Source organism: Triticum urartu, chromosome 1A (genome assembly GCF_056163025.1).
Source record: "Triticum urartu cultivar PI428250 chromosome 1A, HENAU_Tu73, whole genome shotgun sequence".
NCBI classification, from domain to species: Eukaryota; Viridiplantae; Streptophyta; class Magnoliopsida; order Poales; family Poaceae; genus Triticum; species Triticum urartu.
This window is the reverse complement of record NC_141873.1, coordinates 365,666,816-365,694,471: the sequence shown is the minus strand read 5'-3', so window position 1 is coordinate 365,694,471 and position 27,656 is coordinate 365,666,816. Positions and strand designations below refer to the sequence as shown.

At 43.0% G+C, this 27,656-nt stretch overlaps 1 pseudogene; it reads left to right on the top strand.

Annotated features, from left to right (window-relative positions):
* Positions 1 to 27,137, top strand: part of LOC147991253 (uncharacterized) — a 61,397-nt pseudogene extending 34,260 nt beyond the window's left edge.
* The last annotated feature ends 519 nt before the right edge of the window (positions 27,138 to 27,656 follow it).

Sequence of the window (27,656 nt, the reverse complement as noted above, 5' to 3'; positions counted from 1 at the left end):
TGCTCGGGCTGTTCGGAATCTAGGTTCATCACTTGCGTTGAAGGTAATGGCAGTGTCGCTCCATGGATTTATTATTGCAACTTGATAGACTTCGGCGAGGCTGCGGAGTGTTCTTTTTCGCACATTGTTTGATGCGAAAGTCTTGAAGACTGTGAGAACGGTACTGGTGTCCTTGGGCTGGCTTTCTGCGGCCTCCGGAATTAAGAGGTCCTCGCCGATTTTGGCCACCTGCCGGAGTATCCAACATGCTCTAAGGTTGTGAGTTGGTGTGGCGTCCTCTGTACTGTGAATTCTACAGGGTCCATCAAGCCATCTTTCCAGTATGGTTCCATGCCCTGTAGAGGGTTTTGGCTTTTTGGTGTTTATCCCGGGTGTCCTGTGATGATGCACCCTCTTAGTTCGGACGGGATTACTATTCAAGGCCGAATTATCCCAAAAATTTATTTCGGATTTCCAGGCGCTTTCCATCGCACAGTATTTTTGTACTATGGACGCCAAGTCAGCGAAGCGTGTGATATCACGACGACTTACGGCGTTAAGGATTCCCTTGTCCGTGCAATTACCGCAAAAAATTGAGATTGCGTCTTCCTCACGGCAATCCTTTATCCTGTTCATAACCAGGAGGAATCTGGCCCAGTAATGATGTACTGTTTCCTCGGGCCTCTGCCTGATTTGGGAGAGATCACTTATGATTGGGTGGGCGGGTGTCGTTGAATCTGAAACCTCACCCAATCCAAGATTCGTAGGCCGAAGAGTTTCCGAACTCTGAAGTTCGGATTCTTGGATGTTGTCCAGTGAATCTGGCCCGTTGCCTGATCCTAAGCTCAGGTCTTGAGTTATATCTCCCCCTCCGCGGGTATCCGTCTTGGAGGGGTCGGGAATTCAGACGTAGCTAGTCCTTAAAATAGATGAAGGGTCGCCACACAGCGTCTCTACCACGGCAACGTGGTGGGTGACTTGGGGAGAGTTAATTTCTCTTATATCGGGTTTAAGCCCAACCTGGTCGTAATCCGTAGCGACCCCCAGGGCAGCGATGCGATCCAAGAGCTCGTTTACGGAAGAGAGCTCCATTGGATCTAGCTGCTCGACAAGCTCCGAGCTGATGTGTAGGCTGCTTTTGATGACCCGAGAGGTCACCGTCGGCGCAACATCCGAACAGGCGGTCATGAGGAAACCACCTAGCCGGAGGGTTTAGCCGACAGCCAAGGCTCCCTTAGCAACGGCGCCGTCTTTAAAGACGGGAGGAGGCATCCTTCCTGATTGTGACGGCACAGAGGAACTCTCAATGAAAGCACCAATGTCGGTGTCAAAACCGGAGGATCTCGGGTAGGGGGTCCCGAACTGTGCGTCTAGGCCGGATGGTAACAGGAGGCAGGGAACACGATGTTTTACCCAGGTTCGGGTCCTCTTAATGGAGGTAAAACCCTACGTCCTGCTTGATTAATATTGATGATATGGGTTGTACAAGAGTAGATCTACCACGAGATCAAGGAGGCTAAACCCTAGAAGCTAGCCTACGGTATGATTGTTTTATATGGAGTTGATTCCCTACGGACTACAACCCTCCGGTTTATATAGACACCGGATAGGGTTAGGGTTACATAGAGTCGGTTACAATGGTAGGAGATCTTGAATATCCGCATCGCCAAACTTGCCTTCCACGCCAAGGAAAGTCCCATCCGGACACGGGACGAAGTCTTCAATCTTGTATCTTCATAGTCCTGGAGTCCGGCTGAAGGTATAGTCCGGCTACCCGAACACCCCCTAATCCAGGACTCCCTCAGTCATGGTTTCATCCTCTCCGATGACTAATGAATCTTAAGATATTTTGAGTCATAAGAGGAGCTAAACGTAGCTTCCATTTTAGTGTTATATTCAAGTATGCCATCTTAGGTGAAACAAGTAGATAGGATACTATTTTCTGTCCTTCTGTGTTCTCCTAAAATTTGTTCAGGACATTGTGAACTAAATAACTAACATATCTATTTTGAAAGAATGTAGGATCCAATTCCATTTTTCCTGATTGTGCATCTTTTTACTGTCCTAAATTTCGTCAGAGTTTCTTTCATGAAATTTAGGCCTGACATATTTCTACTTAATATTACCAGTTGTTCATTTCAATGCAATGCAGTTGTTTTGACAATTTGTATGCTATATTTTTTTTGCGGGGTGACTATTTGTATGATTTACATGCACACACAAAAAATCAACGGACGATCCTATCAGAACTTGATGATTTTCGGAACCTAATTAGACTGGACTTGTACAAGAACGACATTTGGGAACCTGGAAGGCCGGTTGTAAGCTCGCCCACCTGCGTTTGATCCACATGGCTCCAATCACCTGATTTTTTTGGAAACTTTTGTTGCTTCTAGGTAAACGAGTGGCGATTTGTTGGCTCGATCGCATGGTTGTAAGCTCGTTTACCCATGTTTGATCCACAAGGGTGCATCATTTGTACCTAACAACGTACCCATAAGGAAGGGAACTTTCCTCTTCAACCACGTTTTTGTGTGTGTTTCCAGTCACTTCCAAGAATGAAGTTTGCCTAGTGAAAATATGGTACAGTTTTTGTTGTGTGTGTGTGATGTGTTTTGTTGCTTATGAAGGGGAGCTGCATGGGTTCTGAAAGGCTGAAAATTATACAACTACATTTATGCAGCTCTAACCTTGTTACCAAGGTTCACATGGATTTAAGTGTTTTTTCCTCTCTTTGAACAAGCTGAAAACATCAAGTTCACCTTCGAGCAGAAGATGATGTGTTTCGGCTTGAGAAAAATTGACGTGGCAGATGATATAACTCCAATCAAGACTGAACCTCAAATGATCTGCTTAAGAACAGACGTAGGAGCATTTGACATTTATTCACCTTGGAGCAGAAGATGGTGTTTTTGGCTTGAGAAAAAAATTGAGGTGGCTGATGATATAACTCCAACCAAGGCTGAACTTAAATGATCTCCTTAAGGAAAGATAGAGCAGCATTTGACATTTGTTAAAGCATAACCTTTTACTGGTGGTGTGGCAGGGGGCTAGATCAAAATTTTGTTGACGTATAGTTGTTACTTTTTAAAGGTCTCTTGTATTTGTGTGCTTGATTTGGCAGTACGACCTGTAAAAAATACATGTGGAATGTTTGATAATGTGTTTTGGAGCCTCTCACTTCATAAGCAAACTAATTGCAGGTCTTTATCTATATCTATACCAATATAAAAAGACCCAAAGGGGCAGATCCAACTGATCTCGGCCATCAAACTAAGTCAATCCAACGACCTAGACTGCTCCAATGGCGAGCGTTAAACGTGTTTAACGTGCAATTAATATCATACCAAATATTGCACTAATCACATAATTAACACACAAATAATAGCTTACCTAATATTCACATGCAATGAATATATTGCCTAAATATTAATGTGCGTTGCACGTGCGCATTTACTATTTTTCATAAAGGCCGGAGTGAGCTTTGTGTCTATGAGATTGCATGATACATATTTGGCATGGAAAATTTGTAGAATTAGTTCATCTCAAGGAGTCTATCATAACTATATATAGTTACTAATTTTCAATTAGTATCTTGCGCTCTGAATTTTGATATTCAGTTTCTGGTAAATGTAACTTCATTGTTTTGCAATTCCTCCAAGTATAGTCCCAAAGCTTACAATTCTTGTTCATAATACATTGACCGATTTGGTAATACTAACTATCATTATATTGTAACATGGATGGGCGCGGCAACGCGCGCCTTCGATGATCTAGTTTCTATTAAGGGTAAAAGGATGGGGTTTATCTATACGGGAGTTTATCTCGTCTACATCATGTCATCTTGCTTAAAGCATTACTCCATTTTTCCATGAACTTAATGCACTAGATAGCGGTCGATGTGTGGAGCAGGAATCGGTCTACTAATCTTGGACGTGATGCCTATATACATGATCATTGCCTTGGATATCGTCATAATTATTTTATTTTTTGTCAATTTCCCAACAATAAATCTCCTAGTCAATGTTTGTATGAATTTGATAACTACATTATCAAGCAAGATCATTTCAATGCAAATGTTATGAAACAATTGAAACAAAATGGCTACATGATTGATCACTTGAGTGACTTGTTTTTCAGATTTGTTAATGATGCCAAGGGTGTAAGTAAACATGCTTCCATGATCCAAACCTAGTTAGAACAAGTTGCTAAATCTCAAGGTGAATTTCTCAATAAAATTAATAACAATATGAATGATCATGTTGTTAGAGTAATGACTAGAGGAGGTAGAATGACTCAGGAGCCACTTTATCCTGAAGGTCACCCTAAAAGAATTGAACAAGACTCTCAAAGAATCAATGTTGATGCACCTAGTCCATCTGATGTAGGGTGGAACCCTAGATGTCTGATCTTTCATGAAAGGAGCGGATCCCAACGACGAACACGAAGAACACGAGAGAATCACTCAAACCAACGAGATTAGGTCACACATATGCTAGATCCTCGAAACACAGAAGGAGATACAAGATCCACGATCAACAAAGGACGATACAAAGGTAACCAGTTCTTCTCCGTGAGGAGGTCTTGAGGGGTCTTCCCACGAAGGGGTCTTGAATCCAAAGAGGATCTGATCCGAAGAGGTGTCGGTCCCTCGCAATGGAGTAGATCTGGATGGATGAGCGAAGCTCTATCTCACATATGAGCTAACACAATGCTAACCCTAGAAAGGAGGTGGAGGTGGTCTATTTATAGTCTAAGCCACGAAGGGGTAAGTGGGAGAGAGATACAAGGCCAAAGGCCCAGCTGCGCACAGGTAGGTACCGGACGACCGGTGGGGGTCGGACGTCCGGCGCGCGTCGGACGTCCGCTGATTCTTATTGGGACAGGTGGCGTCGGACGTCCGGTCGGGTCGGTCGTCCGGTCGCTGGGCTCGGTCTGCGGCTGGTCGAGGGTGTGTCGGACGTCCGGTGGACGCCGGTCGTCCGCGCGCTGTAGAGTGTCGGACGTCCGGTGGCACGTCGGACGTCCGACCACTATAGACTCCGCAGCTCCGTCTTCTTCCGTCGTCGCATCCATGCTTCCATCGCGGATGGTGTAGTTGTACATTTGCGCTCGTACTCCTCCTCGTCGTCCATAGTGTTCCGACAATACCTATGCATGCACACGAGAGAAGTGTCAAGTAGTATACCATTCTCGAAGGGTTCAAGTGAGCATGTGTAAAGGAGATGATTCACCTTTGTGTATGTGAAGTAGATGTCGCACGTGTCACTCACCGAGCGGACTCTTGATATGGTGATGTCCATAGGATGCTCCGCATCATCTCCTCCCCCCTTGGGAAAGATCCGAACTCGGATCGAAAACCAAATCACCATGGGAAAGAGATGGCTTCGCCGTGTAGAAGTGTACGTTCACCAAGTACTTGTCATCTTGAAGGTCGAAATGGGCACTCTCCAATGTCGCACCGTCTAGTGATTCCTTCAAAAGGACCAAGAACAACAAACACTTGAAAAACAAATGTGGTTAGCGTTAGTGCAAAACCAAGCATTCAAGAGGTGATTCACCCAACAAGTGTCATCATCAAGCATAACATATGGTGTGACAAGGGATTGTGACATGACATGTGAGCACATAAATTGAGCACAAAGAAGGACATCATGGAAACAAGCATGTAAATGTGAGGTAGTGGTGCAAATATGTGTAACAAGAGAAGAAGCATCAACCTGTAACATCCCAAGCATGTAAATGTGAGGTAGTGGTGCATACATTAGATCACCTTTGCATATCATATTTTATTGCATTTTGGCGTGATCCTAGAAATTCTACACAACTCAAGGACCTACGGAGAGAGTTGGGAATTTCGTTATTTTCATATTTGAGTTTTTCTCGAATTTTGAAAAGAGGATCGTTTGATTATAATTATTTTCTCTTCGAATATTTCTTTTATAAAAATAAAAAAGAGAGGATAAAATGACTTCCTCAAAATAAAGAAATATTGGAGATTTAATGTTAAAATCAAATAAGAGTTTTATTCGGAGTTTTATCGCTATTTTATTTGAATTAGGAAAAAATATGCGTTTTCAAAATTGCATTAGAGTCCCAAATAAATGTTCACCTTGTCCGGTAGATTTCTATAGGATGGGGAAAATTTATTTCAGGATTTTTGGAGTCTGTTTAGTATTTCTTTTATTTGTTTTTCTGCGCGGAATATTTTTTAAAAGAAAGTCAACCGACCTTGGGCCGTATCCGCCCGGGGGAGGCTTTATAAGCCACGCCGCTTGAGGCCGCAGCCCACCAAGCCGCCCAGCCCGCCTCGCGCCGCCCTGCCCTAGCCGCCGAAGCCGTCGCCGCGCCGCCCCGCACCGCCCCGCCGGCGACCCGCCGCACCGCCGCGGAGCCGCTCGCCGGCGCCGCCGTTCGCCGGACCTCACCGGAGGTAGCCGCCGCCGCCCTCGGTTTTCGCGAGAAAACCGATCGGGTTTTTTTCTCGAAACCCAAGACCCCGTTTTTAGATTGTTTTTCGGTTTAGTTATTTAGCGGGCGTTCATACATACGTTCGTTTTAACGAACGGTTTTCGCCCGTTAGCCGCAGTTAGCGAACGTTCGTTCGTTAGTCTGTTCGTCAGTTTTTCTTTTCCTCAGATTTTTTCGCGATTATTTTCGACCGCGATTTTTGATCCGATTTTCGTTTTAGTATAACTTTTTGCTCGTTTATCGGAATCAGGTGATTCAAGCGCCTAGAGTTTCGTCTCGAAGCCCTCTTTCTGTTTAATCAACTTAAACAAGTTTTTGCTACTGTAAAATTTGACTTTAGTCCAGATTAGTACGAAGCTTGTTTCTTTCGCAGTTTGAGTTTCGTTGCGTCGTTCGATTTGATTCTTTTTGCAAACTGGAGTTCTTAAGTTGAACTTCCTGGTTAGATCTTCTTATTTGGGTTGACTCATGCATCTTTGCTTGTTTGCTTATTGTATGCTTGTTTGATTGCGATAGAGTACCCAGAGTGCAAAGTGTGCTACTATGAGTCTCTAGGTTTCACGGATCATCAGCAAGGCAAGTAACACTTTGATCATACCTCTTTATTACCCAGTTTTATTGCATTAGATCAATCCTCAAACACTTGCATGGTTAGGATCTGAATAAATTGTGGGTTGGGAAGTAGATGAGGTAGTACCTATTCACCTGTTTGTTATCAAACCCTGGGAGTTACTTCTACGTTGCTTATATTGCTATGCTATGCTCGTAGACGTGGTTTGGGTTTGAGTGTATCCATGACAGATGTGAGTTGTTAATTAATGGTTAACTTAAGGTGGCAACTTTAATACACATCTGGGTGGATTGAGGCACCTGGGGAACCCAGTGATTGCCTGTATTTTTGGAAATCCCGGGGTACCGTGTGATTCTCCTATGGACTGCCACCCAGGCTCAAAGGGATCATAAGATTATTCATGCTGGAAACTTCCGTGTGCAGCCACATGCCATTATGGGCTCTGGCATAGTTGAGTAAGTTGTGGGAAACCTTTCCATGATGGGCTAGCAGATGTAGGGGATTGCAAGTGTACAGGCCTATCTATCGGTTAAGGGGACCTCTTCGGAAAGATTGTGTCTCGGTAATCCGTTTCTCAAACATCATGCAGTGCGAGAAATACAATGGAGGAGATCGAGTCTTGTGGGGAAAAGTGCACAAACCTCTGCAGAGTGTACAAACTAATCTTGGTTAGCCGTGTCCCCGATTATGGACATCTTAAGTATCTAGTTCTTGGATTATCATGTGGATCTCATCACTTTTAATATAATTTTTTTGGATTTTTAATTACTTTTAATTGGGATTGAGATGGGGTTTACCATTCTCAATGTTTTCAACCAACTTTGTAGTTAAATAAAATATATTCCTTTGTAGTAGGGAAAAATTGGCTTTTCGCAAAACATATTAACCATACAGCCTCCACCAGCCATATATGCATTTGGTGATAGCATTATCCGTTTATTACTCTTTTGTGTTACATTGCTAGCATATTCCATGTGTTGACGACCCATTTTCGGGCTGCAACATATCATGTTGCAGACTTTTTAGACGACGAGTAAGGAGCCTTAGGTCGTGGTCTTTCACTCAGTGATGCCGTTGGAGTTGATGGACTCACTTTATCTTCCAAGCCTTCCGCTGTTATCGTATTAGATGGCCTTAAGCCATATTTATTGCAATAAGTTCTCTTTTGAGACATTCGATGTAATAAGTGTGTGATTGCTACTCTGTTATAAATCCTCAAGTACTGTGTGTGTCAGCATTACCGATCCAGGGATGACACTGATGCACAGAGATCAGACTGTTTGAGGTCTGGTCGCTACAAGATGGTATTAGAGCACATGCCGACTGTAGGACACGACCACTAAGATAAAGCCCTAGATCACTACTCTCTTCTCATTTCTGACTCCTCTCCATTTTCTACTCTTCAGGATGGCTAACGCAAGGAACAAGTTTGCACAACCGGATGAAGAAACACCCTTTGGATGACACTTGAAGGAAGTCACTAAGTACCTGAACATCGGAATACCAAGCTTCACCGGGACTTACAACGCCACTTTACTAGAAGAGGAGCGCTGGTTGATTCAAGTTCAAGTTCTAGGAAGGACATTTACGTCAGTCACTGAGCCCATAGAGTTTTCCTTTGATGCACCAGCATGGAGTCTAGGAAAGAGTATGGCATCCCACATCACCATGGAACGCATTGGAGAAGTTTACCACAAGGATCTCAAAGATACCATCTACCAGATTTGTGGGCGCCGAGATGAGAAATGGGAGATGATTAGCACCAGGAAGGATAGATCCATTGCAGCTTTCATCCGGGAGTTAAACCAGCACATTCGTTGCCAGGAGAACCAGATGTGCGCAGGCATGATAGATCTGAAGAAGGCGATGACAAGGATTACGGAACTAGAGGAAGAACTCAAGTCTACACGTGATGGATACGAGGAGGAAATGACGATACTAGTGGAGATGAATGATGATCTGACAAGGAAGCTAGGAGTATTCATAGGAGACCCCACGCCAGGAGGTGAAGATGACGATTCCACTTGCCCGGAGAACTACATCATCATCGACGACACCGACTCGGACCCCGACGATAGCGATGATGACTATGTTGATGAAGCTGGAGCAGATATTATGGAGTCTTCGACCGAGCAATTTTTCTAGTCGACCACCATATGAGTAGTAGTATTCCACCATGTATATAGTATAGTCCGAGCACTTTTGTAACGATAGTTCTAGAACGATTGTAAGCCCTTGCTGATTGATTGAGTGATATGATCGTGTTCATCTCATGTGCATATGGGTAGTGTTTTCTCACTAGACCTCATTCTATTCCATTCTCTTCCCTCTAAACCCTCAGATGCCTCCGAGACGTGACCCTGGATTTACCTTTCCACCGGAGCTCACTCAGTTCATCCAGCAGTAGAATACCTTGATGCAGTTGTTAGTTCAGAACCAAGGCAACAACAACAACAACAACCCACCACCACCACCCCTAGTTGACAACTTAGCCCGTTTTCTGAGGTTGCAGCCGCCGGTGTTTTCCAGTAGCACCGAGCCGATAGTGGCAGATGATTGGTTCCGCAGGATTGGGAGGGAGTTAACCACTGGAGGATGCACAGATGTTGAGAAGGTGCGTTTTGCCGTGCACCAATTGGATGGACCAGCAGCCTCATGGTGGGAGAATTACACAGCCACTTTTCCTATAGCCAATGTTACATGGGACCAGTTCCAGCAGGCCTTTCGCACTGCCCATGTATCCATAGGAGCTATGGCCATGAAGAAGCACGAGTTTCGCAACTTACGCCAAGGAGGGCGCACCGTTGGCCAGTATGTGGATGACTTTAGTAAGCTAGGATGTTATGCCCCAGATGACATCGCTATAGATGCAGCAAAGCAGGAGAAGTTTCTAGAAGGACTGCATGATGAGCTGAGCATGTAGTTGATTGTGGCAAATTTCAATAACTACCTGGAGTTAGTATATAGAGCTCTCATGATTGAAGGGAAGCAACAGCAGATTGATAACCGCAAGAGGAAGTATGGACAAGGGAAGTATAATTCTGGAGCTCAGTAGAGACCCCGTTTTACCCCGAACTCGGGAGGACTTGTCCATAACCATGGAGGTCACAATCACCCGGGAGGGAGTTCGCACAACCATAGTGGCCCAAAGAACGGGAATGGTAATGGAGGAAGCAATGGACAGAACCGTTCCAACCCAGCAACCCCCGCCAAGAAAGACCTAAGCCACGTTACTTGCTACAAGTGCCAGAAGACCAGACATTACGCCAATGAATGTCCTGAAGCTAAGAATGGAAACAACAATGGAAATTCTAGGAAGAAGCCCAACCCTTTCAACAGGGTACAAGTGAACCACGTTAACATGGAGGAGGTTGAAGCCCAACCAGATGCAGTAATAGGTAAGTTTTTGGTTAAGTCATTTACTGCAACCGTTCTTTTTGATACTTGTGCATCGCATTCATACATATCAAGGGGATTTGTGGATAAGTATAAGCTGCCCACCAAAGTTCTTAGTACACCTATGTTAGTGAGCTCGCCAGAAGCAGAGTATATGGAAAGCCAAGGATGTTTTCAGATGCCATTGACCATAGGTAGACATGTTTTTCCCTCAGACTTGATAATTTTGGAATCGCAAGGTTTGGATGTGATTCTGGGTATGGATTGGCTATCAATGCATGGAGGAAACATCGATTGCGCCAGTAAGTCGATTTTTCTCACCACCCCAGAAGGAAGAAGGATCAAGTATGTATCCCTGCATGCGCCGATTAGGACTCAAGTAAATTCCTTATCAGGAGTTGTACAGGAGGAAGTATCAGTGGTGAAGGATTTCCCGGATGTATTTCCAGAAGAGTTGCCAGGCATGCCACCGGATAGAGACATCGAGTTTTTGATTGAGCTTTTGCCAGGCACAGGGCCAATATCTAAGAGACCATACAGGATGCCCGCACAGGATTTAGAGGAAATTAAGAAGCAAATTAAGGAGTTACTGGATAAAGGTTATATTTGCCCAAGTTTGTCACCTTGGGGATCACCAGTACTTCTAGTGGAGAAGAAGGATGGATCGTTGAGGATGGTTGTTGATTATCGAGGATTGAATGAGGTGACGATCAAGAACAAGTACCCACTACCGATGATCAATGATTTGTTTGATCAGCTGCAAGGAGCTAAGGTGTTTTCCAAGATCGATCTGCGATCAGGGTACCACCAGTTGAAGATTCGAGAGCAGGATATACCTAAGACAGCTTTTACCACAAGGTACGGGCTATATGAGTATACCGTTATGTCATTTGGCCTGACTAACGCACCTGTCTATTTCATGAACATGATGAATAAGGTGTTTATGGAGTTTTTGGATAATGGAGTTTTTGGATAAGTTCGTTGTGGTGTTCATTGATGATATTCTGGTCTACTCGAAGAATGAAGAGGAACATAAAGAGCATTTGCGATTAGTACTTGGGAAGCTCAGAGAACATCAGCTATACGCCAAGTTCAACAAGTGTGAGTTTTGTTTGAAGGAAGTTGGATTCCTTGGACATGTTATATCCAAAGAAGGAATAGCGGTAGACCCTGCCAAAGTCGTCACCATGACAAATTGGGAGGCACCCACGTGTGTTGGACAGATCCGGAGTTTTCTTGGACTCGCAGGATACTACCGAAGGTTCATTGAGAATTTCTCGAAGATTGCAAAGCCTATGACGGAGTTGTTAAAGAAGGACACCAAATTTAAATGGACTGAGGAGTGTGAGGCCAGCTTTCAGGAGTTGAACAAACGTTTGGTTGCATCGCCAGTGTTGATCCTGCCAGATCAACACAAGGATTATGAAGTGTATTGCGACGCTTCTCGTCAAGGACTTGGAGCAGTGCTTATGCAGGAAGGAAGAGTTGTTTCATATGCCTCACGACAGCTTAAACATATGAGAGGAGAAAGTAATCCAAGAACTGGATGCAACACACAAGGCATATATATCATGATGCATGGAATGGTGAAAATGACTAGTCGAAGCAAGATCTCTAGCAAGTGTGCAATCAACTGGTCCAAGATGAACAATAAGTCTCATGGTGCGAGCAACACAAGTAGTATGATCCGTAATATCCATGCTCAATAAAGATGTCACCTTGAAGGCGTGTCCTTGTGCATTCTTCACATTACCGAAGTGGTAGGAAAGGTGGTGTAGAAGCGAATCGTGGTCGAATATATGAGGCTCGCTCTCAAGAGCTCGAATGGTCAACTCACGTGAAGTGGAAGTCAACACAAAGTCCAAGTATCCTACACATGCACACAACAAAACAAAGAACGTATGCGCATGGTAGATAAACACATCATCCATCATGATGGTTCTCTTATTTTGCACACAAACATTAGTAGCACAAGTGCATGAATAATATGCTGCAATAATGGCTATAGGCATGACACTAGGTAGATGGTGCAAAGAGGTAAGACAAGCATGCTTCACAAGAAATATGTCAAAATCTCCAAATATATATGAGAATGCTATGGTGGCAATCTCATGAGCAAGAGTAGAATCATTGTTGCACTCAATACATGGAAAATCGTCTAACATGAGAGTGGCAACACATGGAGATATATGACAAGATGCAATAACAATCATGTGAAAGCATGTAAATGGTTGTCATCAACCGCATGAAGTGAGCAAGTATGAATCATTGGTGATGCAACATAAGCAAGCATAGTAATCAAGTCGTGCAAGCTAGTAGTGTGAAGATGCAACACACTAGAGGAAATCATGGCAACCATGTCATGTGAGCAACTAATAGGCATATGCAATGCACATGACATATTGTAAGCACGAACACAAAGCAAGATCATAGTATAATCATAGGCATGGGGCACAAAGCAAACATGGCAATAACAAGTGATATCTCCACCAAGCTTGCAAATACACGTACAAGTACTAGAATCAATCATCATGTGTAATGCAAAGCATGGGTCACAAATGCATGTCAAAGGTATAGGAATGAACATATCATGCAAAGTGAACATGGCAAGATGGGCATATAATATGTAATGGACAATAACCCGTAGCCAAGTGAAGGCCATGTAGAAGAAATGCGCGAAGTTTTTGCACAATGGGAACGGTGTGAAATACAATCCATGTGATCCCAGATCATCGTTGCTCTCTAGAGCTCGTTTTGTCAACTCATGGGGTTGTGAGGTTGACAAGTATTCATGGGTACCTACACAAAAGAGACACAAACAAAAGAAATTGTGTGTGTGGTAAATGTACACATCATCCATCATGATGTGTCTGTGCACGTGAGAAATAGCACAAGATAAGCATCGCTCAAAGAAATTTGAAGCATGGTATAAGAACATGTCATCCATCATGAAAGAATAGTTGTTATGTATAACACGATGGGGACACAAATTGAGAATGCAAGTATATGGCACAGCAATAGCGTGTTTATTCATGGGAAGCATATTGTGCACACAAGTATTGGGATCATGCAATGGATGGGATGGATCAAAATCTCCTAAAATGTATGAGGAAACTATGGGGGTCTCCTCACACTAGTAGATAAAGTGCCTTTAGTCCCGGTTCTGGAACCAGGACTAAAGGGTCGGTACTAAAGCCTCCCCCTTTAGTCCCGGTTCTTATACGAACCGGGACTAAAGGCCCTCCACGTGGCCGCTGCCTGGAGGTCCACCTTTAGTCCCGGTTGGTAACACCAACCGGTACTAAAGGAAATTTTATGATTTTTTGAATTTTTTTTGAATTTTTTTTATTTTCAAATTTCTGAATTATTTTAACCTCTAATCTCTAATCACCCCTCATCACTGCTCAATTTAACCTTTAATCTCTAATCACCCCTCATCACTTCCCGAACGGTCACCCATCCTCTCACTACTGCAGCCTAAGCACGCTTAACTTCCGGGTTCTATTCTTCCTCGTTTCCAAGTTTGCACTTGTTGTTTTCCTGACAATAGTAAGATGTCAATCCTATTAACCCTCAGGAATTTAGCTTGAGCATGTAGTCACACATTTCACTGTTTGAGTTTGAAACTTATTGTTCTAAAAAACAATAATTATTTAGTAACACTAATATTTCTTGAATAAGTAGTTTGACCATAGTTTGACCCTAGTTTGACCACAGTTTGACCATAGTTTGACCAGATTTGACCAAATTCAAAAAAATTGAAATAATTATTTAGTAACACTAATATTTCTTGAATAAGTAGTTTGACCATTGTTTGACCATAGTTTGACCACAGTTTGACCATATTTGACCAAAATTCAAAAAAACTAAAATAATTATTTAGTAACACTAATATTCTTGAATAATTATTTAGTAACACTAATACTTCTTAAATAAGTAGTTTGACCATAGTTTGACCAGATTTAACAAAAATTCAAAAAAACTGAAATTTGAGCATAACTTTTTTTCCTTTTAGAATGTGAGGATTCTAAAAATTTGCAAACATGCCTTAGGTTGTCAAAATCGGAAGCGGATTTTCGTTCTGAACATTTTGATATATTATATGTTTTTTTCCGACATCATATGCAAAAGTTATAGCCATTTTACATTTTCCCTACATTTTTTTGCAAAACATGTCCAAATTTAAGTTTTTAAATTTTCCTAACTAGTAGATGTAGTAATATAACTACCGCTCGAAGGATTTTATTTTTTGAAGTTTTTATCATTTTCTTTTTATTTTTTTGAAACAAAAAAGGCGATCCACAAGGGGGGTGGTAGAGTTTGAAAATGGGACCTTTAGTCCCGGTTTGACACACAAACCGGGACTAAAGGGCATTGCACCCTTTAGTCCCGGTTTGTGTCTTAAAGCGGGACTAAAGGTCTAATCTTTAGTCCCGGTTTGAGACACAAACCGGGACTAAAGGGCATCACACCCTTTAGTCTCGGTTCGTGCCTCAAACCGGGACTAAAGGGCTCAGGTGAACCGGGACTAATGCCTTAGCCGCACGAACCGGGACCAATGCTCACATTAGTCCCGGTTCATGACTGAACCAGGACTAATGGGCTGACCCGGCGTGGACCTTTGCCCCCTTTTCTACTAGCGTCATGAGAAATATTGGAAACATCATATGGAGAAAATGGGCAACACCCACAACAATGCATATCCGAAGCTAGGTGGTCATGGCATGGCATATGAGATAAATGATGCAAAGGAAGCATATCAATATCATCGTAAGAAAAACAAATGCCAATAACCATGGGCTTGTCATCTATGCCATAAGTGCAAATTGGGTTTATTTTAATGGCATATGCATAGTCACTACGATGAGATTGCAAATATGACACGTGGTTGATCTCATACATAGCATATGATAAATCAAGCGGGTTGTCAAACATGATGTGACCTAGAGAATTGTCACAAGAAATCCTATGTAACATAGCATCACAACTAATAGACTCCACATGAGGATCAACATACTCATCATAAATGGGCAAATCATTACATGGGGAAATCATACTAGCATGAAGCATGGTAATAGGTTGATAAACATCATGCAAGCAATCAATGTCCAGGATGTCCACTAGTGTGACTAGAGCATCACCTTCACCTATGTTACCTTTGTCATTCGACTCATTGAAGGAAATATGCCCTAGAGGTAATAATAAAGTTGTTATTTATATTTCCTTATATCATGATAAATTTTTATTATTCATGCTAGAATTGTATTAATCGTAAACTTACTACATGTGTGAATACATAGACAAACAGAGTGTCACTAGTATGCCTCTACTTGACTAGCTTGTTAATCAAAGATGGTTAAGTTTCCTAGCCATAGACATGAGTTGTCATTTGATGAACGGGATCACATCATTAGAGAATGATGTGGTTGACTTGACCCACCCGTTAGCTTAGCACTACGATCGTTTAGCTTATTGCTATTGCTTTCTCCATAACTTATACATGATCCTATGACTATGAGATTATGAAACTCCCGAATACCGGAGGAACACTTTGTAACATCCCAAAATTCTAAATTTTGGAATGTTATAATAAATAGATAGATTTGATTGATTGTTTGATTGATTGTCTGAAAGTGAGTGAATTCGAAACTTTTGAAAGTTAAATGAGAGGGAATAAATGGACTTACCCAAACTTTCATATTTGCTTTATGATCTCCATGAATTCAAATTCTTTTCAAATACAAAACCCTTGAGCGAAGATGATATGACTTCTTCCATTTAAATTAAATGAAAGGGTATTTGAAAATAATTGAATTTCAATTGGAAATATTTCAATTCATAAACTTCATGCAGCTCAATGATTTTCATGAGAGAAGATAAAATGACTTCTTCAAATTATATGAAATATGAGTTGGGAGTTTCAAAGGATTAAATTCAGAGTTCTTTTGAATTTATTTTCAATTTGGAGTTATTTGAGTTTTACTCAAATTATTTTTCTCCAAAAATAAAATATATGGAAAATAGGGTAACATGATTCCCTACAATAGAAAATTGGAGAAAAATTTATTTGAAATAATTTTGGTTTTTTTTAAAATGATTTTTTTGGATTTTATTAGACCAGTAGCACTCTTTGAATTATCTGATTTTGTGTGTATTTTATTTAATGCTAGAAAAATATCCATGTTGTTGGAAATCTTTTTCTGAAAATTTTGATATATAATATGCCTATATAATATTTTTCTTTATTTTGCTTTTATTATTTTAATTGTTTGGAAATGTTTTTTTGTAAAAAAATCCCCGACTGGGCCGGCCCAGCTCCTGCCAGGCCAAGGCCCAGCCCAGCAGCGCCGCCCCTCTCCCTCCCGAGCGGGAGACCCGCTCGGGCACGCCGCCGCGCCGCCATGGACGCCGTGACCGCCCCGGCCTCTCCATGGCCCCTCGCCCAAGCCGCCCTCTGCTCCCCTCCCTTATAAAGCCGTCGCCACCGCCGCGGCTTCTCTCTCCTCGCCACACCGCTTCTCTCCGCGCCGCCGCCACCACAGATCGCTGTCGCACCGCCGCTAGCTGCTGCCTCCGCGCCGCTGCTCTGCCGCGTCGCCGACCGCTGCCCGCGCCGCATCGCCGTGCCCCGCGCCGCCTCAGCCGTGCGCCTCGCCATCTCCCCGACGACTGGAGCCGCCCGCCGAAGGCCCATGCCGCCTCGCCGGAGCTCGCCGGTCCGATCTGCCGCTGCCGCCTACCGCCGCCGGTTTTCGGCGAAAAACCGATCGAACCGGTATAACCGCCGTCTGACCCGGTTTTATTTTAAAGTTTGGTCTTTTAAAAAAAACCTAGACAAGATCTGTTTTTTTAGGTTTTATTAAACAGTGAACGTCCACTGTTTAGACCTTATAAGCGAATGTTCGCCTTTTAGTCTTTTTCTTTTTCTGTTATTTTCGGCCAGGGACCCATCCGTGAATATTTTCTTTATAGATCAGTCCCTGGTTTTCAAACGATTATAACTTTTTGCTCGTTAGTCGGAATTAGACAAAACCAACGCCCACGTCTTCGTTACGATCTCCTCTATCTAGTAAAACAACTTAAACATGTTTTTGAAAAGTTTAAAATTTGAATTAGATCAGATTTGAATTCAAACTTCGTTTAATCATAACTTGAGTTTCGTAGCTCCGTTTGAGTTGATTCTTTTTGCAAATCGAAGCTCTTGACCTAAACATTCTAATAAGGCCAAATTCACATAATTTTGGTACTATTAGAAATTGTTTTATGTTGCAAGAGCTATTTGCTTGGTTTTGATGTTTTGCGAATCGACTTCTTCGTTCTTTCTGATCTTTTGAGTGATTGCTTATGTGTGGTTACTATTGCTTGCTTACGATAGATTGACCGGAGTAAGACGAGTAGATCTATCAAGAGTTTTGAGTGCGAATCATCTTCATCAACATTGCAGGCAAGTTCACACTTTGATCATATTCCTTTAACACCCAGTTTTCATTGCATTAGATCAAACCTCAAACATTGCATGATTAGGATCTAATTAAATTGTGGGATGGGAAGTAGTTGAGGTAGTACCTATTACCTGTTTATTATCAAACCCTTGGGAGTTACTATTACGTTATGCTTACTTCACCATGCTATGCTCGTAGACGTGGATTGGGTTTTGAGAGTATCCATGACAGATGTGAGATTCTTAATTAATGGTTTACTTAAGGTGGCAACTTAAACACACATCTGGGTGGATTGAGGCACCTGGTTATTCCAGGATTGCCTGTCTAGGCACCTGGGTAGATCAGGATTGCCTGTTTTTTTATGGATCGCCACCCAGGCTCAAAGGGACCATGAGATTTTTCATGCTAGAAACTTCCGTGTGCAGCCACAAGCTATTATGGGCTCTAGCATAGTTGATTAAGTCATGCGAACTCTTACAGTGGTAGACTAGCAGATGTAGGGGATGTAGGTGGTACAGTCTACCCGATCATAAGGTGCTAGCGCTTTTGAAAGACTATGTCTCGGTCATCCGTTTCTCAAACACCATGTAGTGCGAGAAACCAAACGGAGGCGATCGAGTCTTGTGGGGAAAAGTGCGCAAACCTCTGCAGAGTGTATAAACTAATCATGATTAGCCGTGTCCTCGGTTATGGACGTTTTGAGTATCTAGTACTTGGATTATCATCTGAATCTCATCATGTGACTTTAAATAATTTTGTTGGGTTTAATGATGTTACTTAATTGGGATTGAGAATGCTGTCAACCATTCTCAATGTTCAACAACCACCATGATAGTTAATTAAAATGTATTCCGTTGCAGTAGGGGAAAATTGGCTTTTCGCAAAAACCTTATAACCATAGAGCTTTTCCACCAGCCATATATGCATGTAGTGATAGCCATTGTTCATCATTTCTCTCTATGGTGTGAATTTGCCAGTACATTCAATGTACTAACCCTTTGTGGCTGCAACGTCTCATGTTGCAGGTTTATCTTACGACGAGTAAGTGATATGTTAGGGTTACGATTTTGACACTCAACTTTGCCGTTGGTGTTGATGGGAATCCACAACCTTGTTACTTCCGCTATTTTGGATTGAGGTAATAGTATTTACGTTACTTATACATGTGATTTACCTCTGTTATAAATCCTCGAGTACTGTGTGTGTCAGCATACCGATCCAGGGATGACACTTAAGCATAGAGACTTGATCCATTCGGGTCGGGTAGCTACACACTTAGTGTGCTATCAAACGTCACAACGTAAATGGGTGATTATAAAGATGCTCTACAGGTGTCTCCGATGGTGTTTGTTGAGTTGGCATAGATCGATATTAGGACTTGTCACTCCGATTGTCGGAGAGGTATCTCTGGGCCCTCTCGGTAAAGCACATCACTATAAGTCTTGCAAGCAATGTGACTAATGAGTTAGTTACGAGATGATGCATTGCGGAACGAGTAAAGAGACTTGCCGGTAATGATATGGAACTAGGTATCGAGATACCAACGATCGAATCTTGGGCAAGTAACATACCGATGACAAAGGGAAGAACGTATGTTGTTATGCGGTTTGACCGATAAAGATCTTCATAGAATATGTAGGAACCAATATGGGCATCCAGGTTCCACTATTGGTTATTGACCGGAGGTGAGTCTCGGTCATGTCTACATAGTTCTCGAACTTGTCGGGTCCGCACGCTTAATGTTCGATGATGATTGGTATTATGAGTTTATGTGTTTTGATGTACCAAAGGTAGTTCAGAGTCCTAGATGTGATCACGGACATGACGAGGAGTCTCGAAATGGTCGAGACATAAATATTGATATATTAGATGACTATATTCGGACACTGGATGAGTTTTAGAGCTTACCGGATATATATCGGAGTGCTGGGGGGTTATCGGAACCCCCGGGGGAACTAATGGGCCTCTATGGGCCTTAGTGGGAAGAGAGAAAGGGCTAGGAGGGGCTGGCCGCCCCCCCTTGGATCCGAATTGGACTAGGGGAAGGGGGCAGCGCCCCCTTTCCTTCCCTTCCCCCTCTTCCTTCCTTCCCCCTCTCTCCCTCTTGGTGGATTCTTACTAGGACTTGGAGTCCTAGTAGGATTACCCTCTTGGGGGCGCGCCCTAGGGGCCGGCCGGCCTCCCCCTTGCTCCTTTATATACGGGGGCAGGGGCACCCTAGAACACACAAGTTGACAGTTGTCTTAGCCGTGTGCAGTGCCCCCTCCACAGATTTGCACCTCAGTCATATCGTTGTAGTGCTTAGGCGAAGCCCTGTGCCGGTAACTTCATCATCACTTCCATCACGCCGTCGTGCTGATGAAACTCTCCCTCAGCCTCAGCTGGATCAAGAGTACGAGGGACGTCACCGAGCTGAACGTGTGCAGATCGCGGAGGTGCCGTGCGTTCGGTACTTGGATCGGTTGGATCACGAAGACGTTGGACTACATCAACCGCGTTACTAAACGCTTCCGCTTTCGGTCTACGAGTGTATGTGGACACACTCTCCCCTCTCGTTGCTATGCATCACCTAGATGGATCTTGCGGGTGCGTAGGCAAATTTTTTGAAATATTACATTCCCCAACAGTGGCATCCGAGCCAGGTCTATGCGTAGATGTTATATGCACGAGTAGAACACCAAGGAGTTGTGGGCGTGGGTATATACATATTGCTTGCCATCACTAGTTGATTCTTGATTCAACGGTTCTGTTGGATGAAGCGGCTCAGACCGACATTACGTGTACGCTTACGCGAAACTGGTTCTACCGACGTGCTTCGCACACAGGTGGCTAGTGGGTGTCTGTTTCTCCAACTTTAGTTGAATCGGACTCAATGAACATGGTTCTTTCTGAAGATCAAAAAGCAATCACTATACTGCGTTGTGGTTTTTGATGCGTAGGTAAGAACGGTTCTTGCTAAGCCCGTAGCAGCCACGTAAAACTTGCAACAACAAAGTAGAGGATGTCTAACTTGTTTTTGTAGGGCATGTTGTGATGTGATATGGTCAAGACGTGATTATATAAATTGTTGTATGAGATGATCATGTTTTGTAACACAGTTATCGGCAACTGGCAGGAGGCATATGGTTGTCGCTTTATTGTATGAAATGCAATCGCCATGTAATTGCTTTACTTCATCACTAAGCGGTAGCGATAGTCGTAGAAGCAATAGATTGGCGAGACGACAATGATGCTATGATGGATATGTTGGGGAACGTAGTCATTTCAAAAATTTCCTACGCACACGCAAGATCATGGTGATGCATAGCAACGAGAGGGGAGAGTGTTGTCCATGTACCCTCGTAGACCGTAAGCGGAAGCGTTAGCACAATGCGGTTGATGTAGTCGTACGTCTTCACGATCCAACCGATCAAGTACCAAACGTACGGCACCTCCGAGTTCAGCACACGTTCAGCCCAATGACGTCCCTCGAACTCCGATCCAGCCGAGTGTTGAGGGAGAGTTTCGTCAGCACGACAGTGTGGTGACGATGTTGATGTTCTACCGATGCAGGGCTTCGCCTAAGCACCGCTACAGTATTATCAAGGTGGACTATGGTGGAGGGGGGCACCGCACACGGCTAAGAGACGATCAACTCGATCAACTTGTGTGTCTAGAGGTGCCCCCCTGCCCCTGTATATAAAGGAGCAAGGGGGGAGGCGGCCGGCCTAGGAGGAGGGCGTGCCAAGGGGGGAGTCCTACTCCTACCGGGAGTAGGACTCCTCCTTTCCTTGTTGGAGTAGGAGAGAAGGAAAGAGGAGGAGAGGGAGAAGGAAAAGGGGGTTGCACCCCTTGTCCAATTCGGACCAGAGGGGGGGGCGGCGCGGTGGAGGTGGAGACGGGCGGCGGCGGCGCGGTGGAGCCGGGGACGGGCGGTGGCGGCGGCGCGGTCGAGCCGGGGACGGGCGGGGATAACCTAGCGTGCGGTCGAGACAGAGCAATCGAGGAGATGCGGTCGGGTGGGGGATTTTCTTTTCTTAGTTTCCATTATTTTGCCGTCAGTGGGACCAAAAGGAGACGGCAAAGCAAGGCTCGGTGCCAGGTTTTTTTTCTATTAGTTCACCGTTAGTAGGACAGCAGGCAGACGGCAAAGCAACTAACTTTGCCGTCAGTGGATAACAAACACAGACGGCAAAACTGGGGCACCGTTACCTACCGTCAAACTAGACACGTGTCCATCCTTTGCCGTCACTCAGTGAAACAACAGACGGTGAAGAGCCAGTTTGCCGTCTTGGTTTCTTTACCATCATCCTTTCTCTAGGTTTGCCGTCAGCCAGTGCGCTCACAGACGGCAAAGAGCAGATTTGCCGTTAGTCATACTTTGCCGTAAGCTCATGACGGCAAAGTTTTCTTTGCCGTCTACCCCGACAAAATGCTGACGGCAAAGCCGCTCACTCACAGCAAACTAGCAGTTTCCTGTAGTGAAAGTTCTCCCCCTCTCTTGTGGAGATCTATTCGATATAATCTTCTTTTGCGGTGTGTTTGTTGAGACCGATGAATTGTGGGTTTATGATCAAGTTTATCTATGAACTATATTTGAATCTTCTCTGAATTCTTTTATGTATGATTGGTTATCTTTGCAAGTCTCTTCAAATTATCAGTTTGGTTTGTCCTACTAGATTGATCTTTCTTGCAATGGGTGAAGTGCTTAGCTTTGGGTTCAATCTTGCGGTGTCCTTTCCCAGTGACAGTAGGGGCAGAAAGGCATGCATTGTATTGTTGCCATCAAGGATAACAAGATGTTTTTTTATCATATTGCATGAATTTATCCCTCTACATCATGTCATCTTGCTTAAGGCGTTACTCTGTTCTTATGAACTTAATACTCTAGATGCATGTTGGATAGCGGTCGATGTGTGGAGTAATAGTAGTAGATGCAGGCAGGAGTCGGTCTACTTGTCTCGGACGTGATGCCTATATACATGATCATACCTAGATATTCTCATAACTATGCTCAATTGTGTCAATTGCTCAACAGTAATTTGTTCACCCACCGTAAAATACTTATGCTCTTGAGATAAGCCACTAGTGAAACATATGGCCCCCGGGTCTATCTTCATCATATTAATCTTCCAACACTTAGTTATTTACTTTGCTTTTATTTTACTTTGCATCTTTATCATAAAAATACCAAAAATTATTATCTTATCATATCTACCAGATCTCACTCTCGTAAGTGACCGTGTAGGGATTGACAACCCCTTATCGCGTTGGTTGCGAGGATTTATTTGTTTTGTGCAGGTGCGAGGGACTCGCGCGTAGCCTCCTACTGGATTGATACCTTGGTTCTCAAAAACTGAGGGAAATACTTACGCTACTTTGCTGCATCACCCTTTCTCTTCAAGGGAAAACCAACGCAGTGCTCAAGAGGTAGCAAGAAGCATTTCTGGCGCCGTTGCCGGGGAGGTCTACGCAAAAGTCAAACATACCAAGTACCCATCACAAACCCTTATCTCCCGCATTACATTATTTGCCATTTGCCTCTCGTTTTCCTCTCCCCCACTTCAGAGAAAATTGGATATTTGCCACTTTCAATACGTGGCTTCTCAAAATTGCCACTTCCAAGATGGGCTTCGCAAAATTGCCACTTTGCTCGTTGGCTCCTTGATTACCATACCACTTCCCTTCTTTTAGTGATTTCTTTTTTCCTTTTCCATTTATAAGCACAGGAAAAGACCAAACTACCCCTGATTCTATACATGTACGTATTGTCCACATTCTAATTGATACTAACTGATACGAGAGCGCACCGGCCGCCAAAAATACCGTGTGTGTTGCATCATCGATCTCCTCGACGCAGGGTGTCGCAGATGGCTTAGACGTCACGTGCCGCCGATCTTCTGAACGTCTCGTGCTGCCGATCTTCGACGTCCCGTGCCGCCGATCTCGTCAACTCCGTGTGCGGCCATTCTCGTCGCCGCGTTCATGGATTCTGGACGGTATTGTATAGAGCCTTATCCTGCTTTGTTCAAAAATCTGTAGCGATTGATCTCTCCTTACACGGCTGATTAACAAAGCGCTGCATCATGTGAGTATGGAATCTGTGTACAATCGTGATTCCTAAACTGCTCCCTGCTAGGTGAAACAATAGCCTACATCTACAGTTTACATCTAAATTCTTGATAGCCTATATCTAAATCAAGAAAGGTGGGAAAGGTCATTGTTATCTGGCATTGATGGGCTGCCAATTTACCTGTACAGTTTACTATTTATCTTTGATAATTTCGAATAACATAAGTTGGTCTGACAATGATGGGAGCAGTACTAGATATAGTAAGAATGCAAAAAAAGAAAGTGATGTGTATTCGATAAAGTAGAAAGAGCAGAGTTCTCACAACCACTAATTCAACAGAGCTGAACCTTGAAAGATTCGTTTCTTCCTGAAATCATAATGAGAGGTAAAAGTTATCCTAATTGTAAAGGCAGTAGAATTTTGAAATAGTAGAATTTCTGAATCATCATGCATCAATGAAGAAGGGAAATAGTAAACAATCTGGAGGAATTTATGTTCCGCTACATATATGCTTTGTAAAAATCTGATCATGACTTTTGACATGTTTATGACCGCTAACCCAAACTTGTGTTCATGTTTTCTTAATTGTTTCAAGTAGGCATGACCCAGAGGCAACGCTTATTTCAGAAGTCGATTGGGATAACTTGCAGATTGTGGAGACACATGATGACGAAGGTAGAATTGAACTACTGAGTGAGGATCAGTTATGTGAGATTTTGGGCTTGCAGGATGAAGAAGAGAAAAAAGATAAGAGTGAACCAATGGGTCGTAGAATGGTTGAGCAGGGCAGTGATAATGATGGTCCTGCCATTCCTGTTAGTGATGCCATACCAAATGAGGTAGTGATTACATATGATAAGGACCACCCAAAAATGGACCTTGGCACAATGTACCCATCAATGAAGGAATTTAGGTTAGCAGTGAGGCAATTTGCCATCAATGAGGAGTTTGATATAGGCACGGAGAAGTCAGATAAAAAGAGATTTAGAGGGTTCTGCAAGTCAAGTGAGGATTGTCCTTGGAGGATTGTTGGCAGCCTACAGGATGATAAATGTACTGTAAAGGTGAATATGGCTAACTATATAACCTCCATTCATTATTTATTTTTTGTATCTCTGTGTATGTCTATTTACTATATAACTTTCCTTCATTTTTAAATTCTATATGTGAAGGTCACAGTTTTAGTTGATCAACATGATTGTGTTTCAAGCAGCAGGGTGAAGACCATAACGCCATCGCAAGACTGGGTATCTAACAAGGCTGTGAGTATCCTTAGGAATTCACCTAATATGGGTGCTAAAGAATTACAGAAAAAGTTGCAAGAACAACACAAAGTCACGATTCTATATGACACAGTCTGGAGAGGGAAAGAAAAAGCTCTTGCAGAGGTTTATGGTAAATGGGAAGAGAGTTTTGAGATGTTATATAAATGGAAGGCTGAGGTACTGAAGAGGTCACCTGGAAGTGTTGTGGAGATTGAAGTACTAGAAATAGATGGTAATGTGTATTTTCATCGGTTTTTGTGCACTTAAACCATGCATTGATGGCTTTTTGGAAGGATGTAGGCCACATCTGAGTATAAATTCTACTGCATTGAATGGAAGGTGGAATGGCCATTTAGCCTCAGCTACGGCAGTTGATGGTCACAATTGGATGTATCCACTTGCTTTTGGGTTCATTGCATGTGAGACAGAAGACAATTGGACGTGGTTTATGAATCAACTTAAGATGGCAATAGGAGATCCTCCACTTCTTGCAGTGTGCACAGATGCTTGCAAAGGCTTGGAGAATGCGGTGAAGAATGTGTTTCCCAATGCTGAACAAAGGGAATGTTTTTACCATCTTATGAAGAATTTTTCAAAAAGGTTCCATGGCTTTGGAAGGATGTATCCTGCAGCAAGGGCTTATAGGGAAGATGTGTTCACTGAACATATGACAACAATCATTAAACAATCAGATGAGGTATGGAAATGGTTGAGTCAGTACCACACTCTCAAGTGGATGAGGTGTGTCTTCAATCCAGATATCAAGTGTGACTATATCACTAATAATGTAGCAGAGGTTTTTAACAACTGGATCCGAGACATTAAGGATTTACCTGTTGCTGAACTAGCTGATAAGATTAGAGAGATGATCATGCTTTTGTGGAGGAAGAGGAGAAGGATTGGATAAAGGTTACCACCTGGACGGATACTACCGGCAATTATGGTTCAGCTGAGAGCAAATACTAGAGGTTTGGGGCACTTGATAGTAGTGGAATCTGCTAATTGGAGTGCAGAGGTGTGGGATAATAGTAAGAACTGTGAAAGGCATGTCGTGAAGCTAAATCAGCAGACGTGTACTTGTCTTGAATGGCAGCACACTGGTAAGCCATGTCAACATGTCTTGGCCTTTGTGACATCCCAAAAGAGAGTAAACCTTGAACAATTTGTGCATGAGTACTACTCTGTGGACAGATTCAAGGCTGCTTATGGGAGAGAGATTGAGCCAATGACAGATAAATCACAATGGCCACCTGTGGAGCTACCATTTGTTGTGGGGGAACCACTTGCGAAAAGAAATAAAGGAAGACAAAGGAAATTGAGGATCAAAGGATGTCTTGAAGGTGGCCACAAGAAAAAAGGTGCCAATGATGCTCCCAAGGATGATGATAGCACCGCTCCCACCAATTCTAAGGGAAAGAAAATGATTAGAGGGCCAGTGACTTGCAAGAAATGTGGCGAAAAGGGTCATAGGCAAGCTAGTTACAAGTGTCCACTCAATGGAACCAAAAAATGGCAAGTGTTTTTCTTTCAGTCAAAGCTTAAATTATCACATCATGCCAAAAATAATCTTTTTTGTTGAATTGCAGGAAGAGGAAGCCTAGAAAGAACAATACAAAAGCTAGGCCAGCTGAACCTAGCACCCCACAAAGACCTACTAGAGAACAAATATTGCAGGACAGTCCAAGCATGGTCACTAGAAGGTAAGCTGCAATGACAAATTTCTCTATGTTCAGCAATGTCCAAATGGGGAAAAAATACTTTATCTAAATGTGATAATATATATATATGTGTGCAGCCGCCTTGCTATCTTGTTGGGAGAGGGTAGTTCTTCACAAACCACTAGAACTACCCCTGAGAGGATGCCAACAGCAGCTCCACCAAAGAAGATGACCCCAAGGAGGATGCCAGCCACAGCTCCACCAAAGAAGATGACTCCAAAGAGGAAGTTATCCGTTGGATGAATGATCTGTTTGAGATGGCATTATGTCAGATGTGAACAAGTACTTTCAATATGCTTGTTATGTAGAAGTGAACTTACTAGTAGTTTTATTCAGTGTGTTGATTATGTGAGATACGAACTCACAATTTCAATGAGCTTGGAACTCAAAATTTAAGTGAGTCGTGAGATGCAACAAATTATGCCCAGTTTATGTCTCATTATTATTATTCTCATGTCGACGTACTGTGTGGATATATAGCAGATTATGCTTAGTTTTTGTCGTTTACAGTATGGTTGTTCCAAAATTTTGTTCTGGTCAATACACTCATATTGTAGAAATTTGTGGTCTGCTGTGTGGATATAAATATCCAACATTTAGTCAGCACAGTTTTCTCATGTTCAGATTAAGATGTAAAAAAAACTTTCAGTGCTCGCCCTTCTCATGATCTTCACTTTCCATTCAGGGAAAACAAATGATTCTTTGCCTGCGTTATTGGAGCACAAGATAGTACAGTGGTGTGTGACAGCAGTCCAAAAAGGT